This window comes from Bombus terrestris, chromosome 16, assembly GCF_910591885.1.
Source record: "Bombus terrestris chromosome 16, iyBomTerr1.2, whole genome shotgun sequence".
Lineage (NCBI taxonomy): Eukaryota > Metazoa > Arthropoda > Insecta > Hymenoptera > Apidae > Bombus > Bombus terrestris.
In genome coordinates this window covers 1080438-1093415 of record NC_063284.1, presented here as the reverse complement: position 1 = coordinate 1093415, position 12978 = coordinate 1080438, and the positions used below count along the sequence as shown (strand labels likewise).

At 40.1% G+C, this 12978-nt stretch overlaps 1 protein-coding gene across 5 annotated transcripts in view; it reads right to left on the bottom strand.

Moving 5' to 3' along the window:
* LOC100643304 overlaps nucleotides 1–12978 on the bottom strand; it is a 316203-nt gene that overhangs the window by 222455 nt on the left and 80770 nt on the right. For 2 of the 5 annotated variants that reach the window (XM_048413546.1, XM_003401592.4), the window contains one exon: nucleotides 953–1040. The exons of 1 other annotated variant lie outside the window; for it this stretch is intronic. The gene's annotated coding sequence lies outside the window, so the exon portion shown is untranslated. Of the gene's footprint in view, nucleotides 1–952; nucleotides 1041–1331; nucleotides 1492–2089; nucleotides 2261–12978 lie in introns of those variants that run through there. 2 more of the 5 variants (XM_020867212.2, XM_020867213.2) reach the window with 2 other exon arrangements.

Sequence of the window (12978 nt, the reverse complement as noted above, 5' to 3'; positions counted from 1 at the left end):
ATGTAGATAATCGCGCGACAGAATTTACGTTCCGTGATGCCGCGACTTTGTAGACACGGCCAACGAAAACGAAATCGCGGTGTGGAATACATTTGCGGCGACCTCGCGTTTCTAAAACTCACCTTATCCATACATATATGGTAGCCCAAAAATACCCAACGTTTCGTTCAATTTAAAAATAGAAAAAAAGGAACAGGGACTAAATTAAGAAAAAATGTATAAACTGCGTAAAGTGTACATATATCACCGTTTAATTTCGTCCTCCCAAAATTTGTTCTATCTTAAGCATTTTCAAAGAAATTGCAGCCGTCCATTTGCATGTACACCCTGTAGTCATTCTTAATATAAAACGCATTCCTAATTTGTCTGACTCTAGTCGTTTTTAATAATGAAAGAGTTAATGACATCTAAACAGACGCACACCTAGAGACTTGTTTAAATTTAATACAAACAAGTGCCAGGAAAATTTATTCGCAAAACAGGTACGCTCTTTTGCCTGGTCTAACCTAGTTTCATGTCGTTCAAGAAGTCGCACCGCCCCATTGTGCAACTGAAAACGCCCATGAACATTTTCTTTCTCCTCGGTTCTTTGTTTGTCGTAATACCTGACTGTGAGCAGCGAAAACAGAAGGAAAAAGAACGAGACCGAACAATTATAGCTTCGGCATTTCGCGACTGGCGAACGATAGAGTAAGCAATTACACGATGCATTTTTTCCTATTTTTCTCCTCTACTTTTTGAAATTTCGCGGTACGCTGAAAATAGGATGATCCACGTGACACGGTAAAAAGGAGCGTTTGTTTCGCAACGTTTCGAAAACTTTAGTTGCATTTTCGAAACAATGGGCAATGTTTCATGAGAAATTAAACTGTGAGATTCGTCGAATTTCAAAGAAATTCTGAGAGTCCCCTTGGGTTTGAATTACTATTGGAAAATGTTCTCTGGTACTTACGTTCCACAGGATGGTTAGTCGATCGTTCAGGCGAACATGTTTGAGGTTAGGATCGCGTTACGAAGAGATCAACGTTCATTGGTTTCTTCTGAAATTGGAAGAAAAGAGCTGTATTAATTAAATACGTTTTATACTTTAGAAATCAATGAATACGTTGTTGTAAATTATGTGCTCAAAAAGAAAATGAACCTTTTAAGATTAAGTTTAGCGATAAATTAAACTCAAACGCATCTTCTCGCAATGTATTTACCAAAGTAATTCTCATTTGGAATACATTTAAAAGTGAGGCGCACTAAAGACGAGAATAAGGCTAAGGAACTGGTAGAAGCGACAATTGGTAATTTAATTATATAGATGGCCGGGAAATAAAAATTCTTACCAGAGAAGCAAAACGTCTCCAGTGTTTCTAATTCAGGGAATACTCTGTGGTGGAGTCGGTGTTTCAGTTTCTTACGCGAGTAATTTTCATAAAAACACTAATTCCGATGGAAACCTTGAGATTTTATGAAAGTCCAGCTTTGGCCAATTCCGGGCCATAGTTGATTTTACTCTTTTCTCTTAACGGCAGCCCAATATCCGTCGGAAGTTTCTCAAAGAGCAATCCGCCCCCGTGAGGAAGGACTTAAGCGAAAAAAATTCCCTTTTCGCACTGATAAAAAGAAAACTCGTTGATAAGCAGCGACTAGCCTAGTTTCACGTGTACACAAACCTTCTACTTCATATTTATTCTAGTTTACCATCTTTGTAAGGCAACAAAAAATTAATTCCCCACAGTGGGTTATTTATGATTTGAGATGAATCTTAAACTAGATGGATCTTAAACTAGATGCAGGATTTGCCTATTTAAAATTATTGATTTTTTCTAATTAATTTCGAGTAATTAACCCGGATATGTTTATCACACGCTCACAAGAATAATACAAAGTTAATAATAACTTTATTTCGTTACAGTAAAATTTTTTTTATAAAATTTACATAGTTTCTCTAAAATTGTAATAAATTTCGTATGAATTACTAAAAAAAAATGTTTTTGTCTCTGCATATATTCACCAATGCTTTTGTTTGCTTGTTTTACATAAATAAAAGCTATCCTTTTAAAAGTTGTACGAAAAATTTTGTGGCTGACTGTATACGTACTACAACTACTATTTATATGCATCTTTCATTCTCGTTGTTTCAGCCAGCGCGCGTTATTTTAAGGAAGCTACGTACACGTACACACACACACTAGAGAACGCGAAACAAAAATCACTAGACGTTGCAGATGCATAGAGGCAGGCGCGAGACATACGACGCCCATGAAACTTCGATGACGACTGAGTTCGCTCACGATTTCAAGGGTGTGTAGACTCATAATTTATAGCTCTGTAGTGGGAATACCGCGAAATCATTCAACGAACAAATACGCCTTTGTCGAGTAGGCAGAAATGCAGAACGTTTAGATAAAAATAATTAAAATTCAAGGCTAATAAAAGATAACGAATGATATTGTTTCTGCCTATTAGTGATTTTAAAAATCGCTCGATCATTGTTTAGTAACCTGAATTCGTGTCTGGCCTGGCGTTACTGTAACGAGGCTATTTATTGGATTTATCATTTTGGATGATGGATTCAATTTCTGTGTAATTATTTATTAATACATTAATCTTGTGTACTTATTATTACATGAAATATATTAGCGTACCTCATTAGCACTTTTAATTTTTATTTAATAATAAATATATTAATATGATAATATACGTAAAGGAAAAATTGATGTTTCAAAAATCTGTCAGCTTTGATCAATTTGTCAATTCAAATATTTGACTAAAAATGCATGTATAAAATTCCGTGAAAATAAGTTTTTCTAAGAAATATTAACAATCTCTAATAGTATTATTATAGGAGAAGACCTGGTATTTTTTAAACAAATATTTTTCTGCCGATATTTGATTTAAGAAGGAAAGTATACAGTATAATTCAACAAAGTTTCAAGTACTTAAAAGATCGATACTAGCTGCGATCAATCTTCCGCACGTTACTAATCAGCAAATCTACGATTTATTCCATTAGGAGCTGTTGCGATGAAATTGCCCTTCTTTCCAACTCATCCCTCGGAAAATCACCCTGAACAAGTTCAGTAGTTGCCGGGCAAGCATGCAGAGTGCGAGAAACGAGCGGAAATCAGCGCAGCCAAGACCAGTTACAAGCGTTATTCCTTAATTGCACCGTTGAATGCAAGAAGGGCCCCCCCCAGTGTCGGATGTTAGTTTCCATAAAAGTGTCCCTGAGCGAAGTTATATGTTCTTGTAACATCGTTTAATGTATTTAAAAATCCAATATTTCCTCTTTATAACTTCTAACGAATTAATTACAATAGTACTTTAATCTCTCCGATTCATTTTCGTACAAATTAAACATAACCTATAATCTAACGATACTGGTTCAGATTTAAACTACAATTGTAAATCATTCATTTGTTTATTCAGTTACCACAACGTGGTAAAGAATATTAGAAATCTTACTATAATAAAAGATCTTGGAGAATCATTGATGTACAAAAACCATGTTTTATTTGAAAATGACAATTCCAATTGAAAGTACTTTGTCAAAGCTTAAACACTGTTCTTTTTATTCACCGATGACAAAATTAAAGTCATCGGCAAGCTAAAGTTTTTGGTTCGCGCTAAATCTTCAACTTTGTGAGTGATTGTCCTTTCTCAATAACGTTATTTTCTAACGCCGCTTTGAGAGATTTCTCGCGAGGAAGAAACAATTTTCCACGAACAAAGGGCGCGTCGAAGGTCTCGCAGACGCCATTACGGTGCGTCGATGCGTGCCACCCGCCATTTTGTTCATCGAGAATTCATGAAAGCTTGCGTGTCGCGTTCAGACTACACTCAGGATGCACATTGTTCCCACGAACACGGGATGAAATTTCGTTACAACTTTCGTTGAGCACGTTCCAGGCGATTTTATTAGTTGGAATTAAAATGGCTGACGCTAGCCACGCGCGCGGAAGCGAGTTTTGATGAGCGGATCGATTGATGAGCCCCGGCTCTGATGTTTGGACGTGCTGTTTGCCAAATTGTGTGCACGTTTTTGAAATTAGGCGAGTTTGTTTGTGCCATCGAATGGACGATCGAAGCACAGATACGTGGAAACCAACGTGAACGTTCCAATGTAAGAAGGATGTGATATTTCTGCTTGACGCTTTCGACAATCCAAATATCCTTCTTCATTTCCCGGACATCGCTTAAAATTATACAATACATATACAATTTTTTCTTATGAAAAACACATAGGTACACGAAACATTCGTTTTTCATTGCTAGATTTTCATCTAGAAAAGACGCCTGCAGAAATCGACTAAAAAAGTTACAGGACCTACTTAAACTCAGTATTTGGGTCAGAACAGCGCAAACAGCGGCCATGTCGGATCCAGGTGGCGCTAGTTTGATATCTTCGAACTCGAATCTTTTTAAGATTGTTTGATGATAAATTAAAGGTAGTGTGTTAACGTGTTTCTCGCTGGAACTTCAGATTTTCGGTCCTTTCTGAACTCTCGTTAGGCTGGTTTAGTTAGTCTCTTTGTGGATCATTGAAGTTCAGCGATGGGTCGAGAGACTCGACTAATTTTCAACTGCGAGACGTTGCCCCTGGCGTTCAATTAACGAGCCTTTCTTCGATACAAGCAACTCGTGATCAGAGAATCGACGTGAATCCTCCCCTCGTGAGGTGTACACGCGTTCTAATTATTACCCTCGTTGGTACGCTGATGTACTGTTTTGTTCAGGTTGTTTGGTAAATCGAAGCTCAACCTGGATACTTAAGAAAATTGATACTTGTGTGTCTTGGTCCTTCGCTGCTTGTGTCTGTCGATCATTTGCGAACAAATTCCCTGTCATTTGCTCTATTTTCTTAATCGGAATATGAAAATTTGTTGAAAGAGCTAAGTTATTACGAGAGATTGTTATTAAAACACTGATAAGCCGAACATTTCTGGCAACCGCAGGGGTTCTCAACTTAAAAAAAAGCTGCGAAACGTTGAAAATTTTGGTGGCCCCAGTTCGATGACCAGACCCTGGACCAGTTCTGGTCCTAACATCGAAAAACGACACAACGCGTCTTATCCAATCCAACACAAAGATTCGTGGCATTTTACTAAGGATCTGTAGATGACAGCGATTGCACGCGAAATAACAATGCACGCGGACAGATATAGCATCGTTTCGACGTAACGTAATCAGGAAAACACACCTGGGGAACAGAAGGGGCTTTTATTCGATATAATACGATCGATCGACATAATTGGGATGGGGGGAGTCAGTCTGCCGTAAATCCAGCGGGCGGATTAGCGAGCGTGGCGTTACGACATATGTACGCGTGCAATATTTAAGCCTCGTTAAACGCATAATTTCAAATCGGCCGTGGGCTTCGCGTCATATGTTATTGATAACCGGGGCCGCGAACGCGCGGCTCTCTGTTGAATAATGCGCGGATTACGCGGTCTAAACTAAAGCAAACGTCGAATAATTAACAAGACACCCTGGCTCGCTTTGAAAGGCCGACACGAGAGCTCCTGGCGGACCCGCGAGCGTTACGCTTCGGCCTCATTAACTATACAACTCCCAGTCTCTTTGACGCGGCGCGAAGAGATTGATGAGCCCGGGCTCCGACCGATTAGAGGCAGTGATTAAGAAACCTGGCCTCTTCGGTTTGTGTTTGCGCGTGCGTGTGAGCTCCTGCTTTCCCGGATTTAAGTTTTTTGTTGCTTTAATGCTTCCGCCAGGTTCGAGCTGATCTCAGTTTGAGGATTAATAAAGAGGATAGATTTATAGGTTGATTAACTTTGATTATAATGGCTCTTAGAAAGCGGGTCTTTCAATTGTTCATCATTATGGCATCCGAATATCGTCAGTAACCTGCGTTCTACTATTTTATAAAGACACATTAGGACCAGTGTCGACCAATTACGATAAGATGAAACAACGATAAAGGGAAAAAAACGATCAACTGATTAAATTTCTACATTTTTACCTGAAAGAGCTTCCAACAGATTACCAACTTAACAGGAGCCTGACTAACTTGCGAGTTCATTTACGAGACACTCTTAATGGAGGAAATTTTAAAGGAACAGAAATACCCGAAACGACTTGGTTTTCCCTTTATTATATTTATTCGTACATTTCCACGTCGAGTAAAAGAGCTGGAGAGTAATAAAGACACTCGGTAATGAAGAGCAAAGATGAAAGGGGAAAAGAATTTTTCCCAGAGTCGTTCTCAGCTCCCTTTTACTTTCATTTTCGCGGCGACTGTAATTTGCCCCTTTCAGAGCCGAACCTCGATGGCTTTTACGACGCTCGATATGACCGGTTTTACGATTCTGCGTCGGGCGATGAGCAAGCAAGGGTGGTAGGGGTGCAGGAATCGGTATTGTGAGCCGTTAAACTGCGAACGAGCCGAACGTAGGTGTCTTAAAGGGAAATCAGATAATTGAATAACGGTCAGATACAAAATTTCTACACCGGAGCTTTTACGAGCCCAATATATGTGTCCTAGGGAATTTCACGCCCATACGTTGCTGGTATGTTCCCGCCGCTTACCTCTTATCGAATAATCTCAAAGATTCATAAAAGTCTGACCGTATAAAGAAACTTTAAGTTACGGTATATAGCTACCGTATTGTAGTTTTAATCTTGTAATTAAAAATTAATTGATAAATTTAATGTGCGAACTTTGGGGAATGTTCTGATTCATGTTTGTTTCAGAGCTCGAAGCTTTTGGAATATAGAAAGAAGCGTGGAATATGGTTTCAATTTCCAGAAGCTCGATATTTCTTGCTGTAGAATCCCCAACACATAGAGAAAAGTCACTAGTAGATTACAGTTTCAATTTGTCGATTCGATATTCACCTCAAACTCCCAATATAACCTAACTACATGCAGAAAAATGGCCAGAATACTCATCGACTCGCCATTTCTAAATCTGAACCTTTAAACGCTGCCAAATATACCGAGAAAAATAACTAGACTACACTTTTAGTAGCGAAACCCGCTTCGAAACAAATTTGGAAACTACCAAGCCCCTAATCAAAGACGCAGCATCCTGTATCGCTTCTCCCTCCTCTCGTTCCAAAAAAAAGAGAAGAAAAAAGTAAAAAAGAGAAGTATATCGACAATTTCAATTTCCAGACTCGCGATCAAAGAAACATTCGTCGACGAGGTCGCGGGGCTTTGATGTCGTCCACGTGCAGCGCGACAATTTCGCAGTTAGCCCGCGAGCCCCGTCGATCGCGACGATGACAAGAGTTATTTTCTGTCTGACAGGTGTCGGTGGAGCGTCGATCGGTTTTTAAAGCTCGCTACACGAGAGAAGGGCCAATTGAACAGACGCTGCGTGTAACGCGCCCGAGGACAAATATACCGGACGTTATTTTGCATATAGAAAAATATACGCATGCGTACACAGTAACACGCACGCATACACAGTAATACACACGCCGAGATGTATGCAACAACAAAAAATCTGTGGTCCAATACCGAGAACGATCAAACCGATGGACTGGCAAATATTTTTCGCGGACGTCGGTTTTATCTCGGCCACCCAGCGATTTTTATTGAGACGATATTTCATTCGTCAAGTGTGTATTCTACGAAGAATAATTTGTACAGTTTAATAATCCATCTATAATTTTTTCTCCAGTTGTTTGCCTCGTTAGAATATTATCTCCTTACAGTGAGGAGATTAGGAAAATTACCATATTTATGCTTGGGTTGTTAGATACTCCTCTATCACTCCTAACCTCAAAAACTCAACCCGCACATATCTGGCCCTCGAAACTCGTACAACTCGCAACAAATAAACCTGGAAACTAACTCTCGTACCTGCATTATCCTCTCCTCAAAGTCTATCAAGATTCCCAAGCTGTGTCGTAACAACGCTCGTTGCCCTCTCATCTCTCGTACAGCGGATCGATTATATCGCGGCGGTTCCATCGCTCGCAGTACGTACTAAGAACGCGTGCACATATACGTAAAACCGCAAGGAGCAACTAAGCTCCCTGAGCTCGCGAGACTTCGTGACGAGCGGCCATTCCTCTACTATTTTAGGGTTACAAGTTCCGGCGTAGATCGCGCGGATAAGCTCCTGCGGACTTATTTATGGATCGAATCCGCGAGATTTCCGGGAAAGCTCATTTACCTAGGCCTCCTCTTTGCTTGCTCATCCAGGCCTTTGATAGAACGCCGGCCCACCTCACTGATGAAATATTATCGATAATCGGGGGCCTCAAAGAACGGTTTCTCTGCTCGCGCGACAGACCGCGTGGACACGCGATGCTTGGTGTAATTTGATGCGTCTGTGGACTTCTGTCGACTTTTATGCATGCGTCTGGATGTTGCGATGCGCTAGGTGTAGGTGTTTTGAGAGAATTTCGACTGTTGGATGGAGAAATGTAGCTTGAAACTGGAGATTTTAGGGAGATTGGGAAATTATCACCACGTTTTGTGTCTGGTAAAATATTACGAAAGGAACGTAAATTAATCCTCTTTTATATTAGAAATATTTTTACATCCGCGATACGTGTATACGTGTTGCTTGAAGGTTAAGATAACATCTTGAAATAGGCTGATAGAAATTAAGATTGGGTAAAATAAACTGTTGAAACTTGTTGACAGAAATTACTCAAATTTTCATATCGTAATCTGAATTATAAAAATTCAAGATTAGAATTTCATTCTGAATTAAGTTGAATCTTATCTTTCTATAAATACACAAAATTTCCAATATTACATCATAATTTGTGCTGCAACAATTCCAGTGTTTTCACATATAGCATAAAGGACAATTCGTGGTGGAAAATTTAATAGAAGTTGTGGTTCGTTAGATACCGTGTAAAGACTAGAATATAAGCATAACGCAAATGGAAAAGACAGTGTGTTATGGTCACGTTGCCTCGTTTCTATCTGGCGTATCGTATCCACCTACAAACCAATCCGGTTGCCACAATGGGGTCGGCTCTATAGCAACCAGGACGTTTCCTTGTGATTTCAGTGATACGGAGTTTTCTTGATGAGTTCCATGCAAACGCGACCGTTCTCGTCGTGTCCCGACGAATTCAATATGCTCGTACATCGATACGCGGTGTATGGCTGGGGCGCGCATAATCCACGAGGTACTCCAACTTTAATGGGGCGAATCTCGAAAACGCGTGCTCTTTTGATCGATAGCGACGTTGCAACGTTTCAATATACTCGTTGGAATAAAGTCCACAAATCACACAGACGATTCATCGCGAGCAACTTTTTGAGGTTAGAGTTTATTTTATTATAGGGAACTCTGATTCGATTCGTAATGCATGTTTATTATTTATTAACAATGTTAACAAATCAGGAGACTGATTCGTTGTAAAGAAATTGTTTTAACCACGCCACCGTACTAAAATATGAATCAATAATACGCACAAATTTCGTTCACTAACCTAACCTACCCAGTTCCTTCGCTACGATTCTTTTCCATCAAGCTTCAATTTTCGATTCTAAGTTCGCTCTTCGCCAATAAAAAAATAACGTAGATTTTCAAGATTATTTTCCTACTATTTTACAAACCATAAATCGGCAAACATCTCACTCTCGATCCTAAATTTGTATCGTGCCAATAAAAATTACATAAACTTTCAGAATTATTTTTCAACAATATCCTAACCTATAAAAACCATCAATCTGAAATCATTTCATCCCAGTGAACATTCAATCAATAATTCGCCGATAAATTTCGTTCACATACCTCCTCATCCCCGTCCAATTCCTTTCCACCAATCCTCTTGTATTCCCACAAAAAGCCGGAATTCGTGCCGTCGTCGATTCACGCGATGCCCATTCACGAAAAGCGGCGTGTCCAGCTGGGCCTCGCTCCCCTATAGAGAGGCTTAACATAAGCAAGCACGACGTGCATTCGTCGTCAGGTGTCAGGAACGCGTTTCTCATGGCCGCGTTTCTCGTCGGCTACCTTTGTGGAAACGTCCATGTCGCATACCAGCACGCGTCACGTGACGCGGGCCGAATTCCCAGCAAATGGTCGAGGCAGACGTAAGACACAGAGGCCCGCTAGAAAATAACGTTGCCCCGACGAGACCGAGACAAATGGCAGATCGATGCCATCGTCATTTACGTCGACTCGCTGAATGTGGTGGTAGGACGACGCTGAAACTGTGTGTCAGGGGTTGTCGACACCAGCCAGAAACCACCCCTTTTCCGGCGACACTTATTGTTAGTGAAAATTCGCCACAAGCTGCCGCCACTACTACTCTATATCTTTCTCACCACTGTATCCTACATACGTGGGGTTGGATTTAAATTTTAATGAGTCGCGGTTCGAGCACCTGTTTTCTGGGTTAATACGAATGGAAAGGCTGCTGCTCTCGCTCTGATCCTCCCAGCTCTCGGAGGAATTTTAGCTGGTTTTTGAAGGTTTAGAGCAATTGCTTTTTGATTGTTGGTTTCATGTACATGCAAGTTATTTTGTTGGAAATGAGAAACGAGTGTAATTGCAAAGGAGTTAAGATTATTAATATCGTGAAAGGATATTGCAGACAGTTAATAAGTTCTATATATAGGAAATTAAATATGTTAATATATATCGAGTAAATAAAACGGAAAGAACTGAGAAATCTAAACAACCGTCAAAAGCGAGATCCTAAAAGATGATTATAAAAAATTGAAAAACTATCTTTACGAAACCATTAATGAACGGCCTTAGTCTCGCCATATACCCATAAAACGAATAATACAATCGCAGCCCGATAATTATACCGGCGTATTATCATTCTCACTTTCACCGTCAAACCTTCCTCGCAATCTTCTGGGTACGGGTAAATAATTAAAAACCTAACTAAAGAAAATGCAAATAAACCAGCGCAAAGGATCTCAGAGCTGAGCAGAGCGAGTTGGTTCGTCAATGAGAGGGCAGCACTGTCGAGGGTTGCATTAAGCGGGAAAAAACTTGTGGCCCTTGTTATCACGGTCGTTACCACGATAATATCGCCTTGTTCCACGTACAGTTACATGGGACACGACGATATTTGCCCTGGCAGGCTGCATGCAACGTGCCTGCCTGTTACATGGTTACAACAATGGCGACCAGCCCGCTAACGAGGGAACCGTAGTCCGACACCTGACCTGAAGTTTCACTCTTCCGTAATCATCATTTGGCCTTGAAGCAATAGAACTATATATCGCCAATCCGGTAATATAATAACGTAACTGGAAATTCTAGCGTTAAATACGCGTTCTTCATCCTCTTCGAACTTTTCAAACATTACCTTAACAATTATGTTTTAGCTTCCACAAGCCTTGCGCAATTTATCAGCTATCTTTAAGAAACTTTCATCTTCGTCCTTAACAAGTTATCTTTATTTTTAAACACGCCAGACTAAAGTTCTCCCATTTAACCGTAAGATAAAATAAAAATTGGGAAATCGATAAAAATATTTTTGCCGTGTTTTTCTCCTGTGATCCTCGTATACCAGGTCAGAAATAACGAAGGATAACTGTTATTTGATTCAGTTTGCCTCGCTGAAAATCCGTCTAGTTGCTCACGGATTCCGCGGCGATTCTACCTCTCCCACCAAACTGTTTCATGGAGTTTCCATGGCGTAATGAAACGCGGAATGTGAGCGGATCGTCAGCCTTTGAAGGAACGATTTCGAGGATTGTTCCGCCCCCCTTTTCCGCGTCTGGATGCCCACACTCGTTTATCCAGCCGGATTATTTTGTCGGAATGCTTCATCGTCTGTTGAATTGACGGAATGCTGTCTGGTCTGAAGACCGGCCGTATTTTATTAGATTCAACACCAAGGGGACGTGTTTGCCTATTGGTCAGTGGTGAGATGGTTCGTGGACTGTGGTCGAAGCGTTCGTGCCGGAAGACGATGCGTATGTATTTATGGAAAATGTAAAAATGTAAAAAGTTAAACACTTTTTTTTATTAACTAGTAATAGTAACGATTCTTGATTCTAACTCTATCTAATTAAAGAAAAGCTCGCAACAGAATTTTTGCAAAAAGTATTATCGACTATCTTACGTCGAAGAGAAGAAGACCTATGGTCCCGTTCCGACCGTTTCCTCCTTTCGATGAAAGCCCAGCTGGCTTTTCAGCCGAATTTATGAATAATAAGTACGGCTTCAAAGAGTCCACGCGTGATCCGAACTTAATGACGATGCTGCGGAGGTGGAGTTGATAGAGATCGCGTATTAATCTGAGAACTTGCTGGTTGGTCACACTTTCCGAGAACGTAAACAAAAGGAGAATTCCAGTTTGCGGCTTATCACGGCCCCGGTGTGGCGGGATAAATATAAACAGCTTGTAATAATACCAGCTCGTGCTAGGAGAGCAGGATGAATTCGTCGATGCTCTTAAGCTTCCAGCTGCCAGAGGATTCCATTAACTGAGAGGACTAATTTAAATAGAATAATAGAGATGACTCTTCTCGATGCGTTTTGTTAGATTCAATCGTTAATTGTTCGTTCCTTGTTACATGACTGGATTTCTTCATAGATTTAAATTATATTATATATTGTCGAATCTCGAAAGATTTATACGCAACGAAATTTGGGTTAAAATAAATAAAATATAACGTGACGAAATAAAAATTTGTTTAATAATTGTATTTAATAATTAGGAGAACAGATTAAAAAGCTTTAATCGTAAATTCATTGGTGCGAAGAAACAATCGTAAATGCGTAAAGTAATCCTCTATTGTCTACCCAATGTCGACTCGCAAGTATCTCGGCTTTCAATAGCTGCAGGGAGTTAGAAGCTGAGGTTATTGATCTAAAAAGTAGAAGGGTCGAAACTGTATTTGACAAACGTACCATAAAGGGATCACATTCAATCAATATCCGTGACGTTGTGTGCACACAGCGTTTGTATTTACGTAAGATGGATGGCGTGAACATCAGGACGGAATCCCAGAGGATCCGCCAGTTAAGATACAAGAACACAATGATACTTGCGTGATCGTTCCCTATATACATTTCATCTGATC